At 71.6% G+C, this 1,851-nt stretch overlaps 1 protein-coding gene across 47 annotated transcripts in view; it reads left to right on the forward strand.

Annotated features, from left to right (window-relative positions):
- Positions 1-333: 333 nt before the first annotated feature.
- ARPP21 (cAMP regulated phosphoprotein 21) overlaps positions 334-1,851 on the forward strand; it is a 156,369-nt gene continuing 154,851 nt past the window's right edge. For 6 of the 47 annotated variants that reach the window (XR_005791902.1, XR_005791901.1, XR_005791905.1 and 3 more), the window contains exon 1: positions 1,005-1,803. The gene's annotated coding sequence lies outside the window, so the exon portion shown is untranslated. Of the gene's footprint in view, positions 460-1,002; positions 1,804-1,851 lie in introns of those variants that run through there. The other 41 variants (XR_005791900.1, XR_005791903.1, XR_005791904.1 and 38 more) reach the window with 16 other exon arrangements.

Consider the following 1,851-nt stretch of genomic DNA (forward strand, 5'->3'; position numbering starts at 1 on the left):
TTTTTTTCCTTTTTGTAGGGTGTGCCCCGAGAAAATGAAAAAAAAAAAAAAAAAGAATTACAGATAATAAAAATAGCACTTCTGCAGAACAAACGGGAAATGCAGCGCTTTAATTTCTTCGGATGTCAACTCTGTTCGGCGCCCCGCGCCCTGGCCGCTGCGGCGCGGCGGCGACCCCAGGCCCGCGCTCGGGCGCGCAGCTCGGGCCAGGGGCGCACGGGGCGCCGCTCGCTTGGACTTTGGGTCCCGCTCGAAGCCGAGAGCCTCCGAGAGCTCGCGGGCTCCGGCTGGTTCGCGCGGAGTGAGGGGCCGCGACTGCGGGGACGCGATCGCGCGGAGTGAGGGGCCGCCGCTGCGGGGTGTTCTCCGCAGAGTTGGCCGCCGGAGTGGGCAGCGGAGGAAGGCGGGGAGCCGGGCCCGGGCGAGCGTCCGCGGGAGTCGGCGGCGCCCCGGGGACAGGTACGCGGCGGGGGAGCGGGGAGGCGGCGCGGAGGGGCAGGGGGCGGCGTGCCAGGCTCCCCTCTGATTAATGACGCCGGTGCGGCCGCGCGTGGCCCGGGCGCTTTGTCTCCAGCGTCGGGACTGGCGGAGACCGCCGGGGAGTGGCGGGGGGGGGGGGGGGGGGGGGGGGGGGGGGGCGGCCCGGGGGGGACGGATGGCCCCGCGCGCGCCGGGCGCACCCGGCAGGTGCCCGCGCTCCGACCCGGCCAACTCCGGCCGCGCCCGGGGGCAGAGGCCCCGGCGCCCCCCTCCCCTCCCCCCGTCCCCCCTCTCCCCTCCCCTCCGCTCCGCCCTGCCGGCGCGCCTGTCCGCGGCCGGCTCCGGGGTGTGGCGGGCCGGGGGCGGGGGGGCGGGGGCGCTGGAGGCTGCAGCCGGGGCGGGGACGGATGCGGCCGGGGCTGCGGGGAGGAGCCGGGTGCGTGGGAGGGCAGGGACGGGCGGAGGGGCCGGCGGCGGAGGCGGGGAGGCAGGGGCGCGGGACGGAGGGACGGGCCGAGGCTGGCTGGCTGGCTCGGGGTGGGACGACGGAGTGACAGAGCCGCGGACAGGTGGGAGCAGTTAGACAGCTCGAGTCTGGGAGAGCAGAACGCAGAGGAGAGGCAGGAGGAGAGGGAGAGGGGGAGAGGGAGAGCGAGAGCGAGGGAGACAGCGAGCGAGCGAGCGAGCGAGCGCGCAGCACTCGCGTGCACCCTCCGCTCCAGACGCCCTCCGCTGTCCGAGGGAAGCGGCCGGGGCCCTGAGCGGGAGCTGGAGAGCGAGCTGGGCACAGAACCCGGAACAGGGACCCGGCCCTGCTAGCGGGACCGCGACGCGCCGAGGGACGGACAGACCGGCCGCGCGCGGACCGCCAGCCGGCCGGAGCGGAGCGCAGGAAAGCCAGAATCCCGCGCGGGGCCGCGCGACAGGCAGGCAGACGGACAGACGCGCGGAGGGGCGGACTGCCGGACCGGAGGCGGGGGGCATCGTTCGCCCCGCGGAGCCAGCGGGACAGAGAAGGCGGCGGCGGCGGCGGCGGCGGCGGCGCCCCCTGAGCTCGTCCGGAGCGGCGACCAGCGGCGGGGGCAGCGGGGTCGCCAGCCAGAGCCACCACGGTCGCCGCAGCTGCGCGAGGATCCCAGCCGCCGACGCTGCAGAGAGCTCGGTTTCCTAGCAGTTAAATAAATCGACCAAAAAAAAAAAAATTGCCAAGCCAAACAAATCAGCCAATTCAATCACTGAGAAACGATATTAGTAAAAACCAGAAACTAAATCAAATCAATCGAGGCACCAAGACGCTGGGGGGATACCCACTGTTATGTCAAGGTAATAATCAAGCTCTTCCGACGTGAACCTGGCACGTCTTTTGTGATT

Source organism: Herpailurus yagouaroundi, unplaced genomic scaffold (genome assembly GCF_014898765.1).
Source record: "Herpailurus yagouaroundi ecotype Mexico unplaced genomic scaffold, PumYag 159, whole genome shotgun sequence".
Lineage (NCBI taxonomy): Eukaryota > Metazoa > Chordata > Mammalia > Carnivora > Felidae > Herpailurus > Herpailurus yagouaroundi.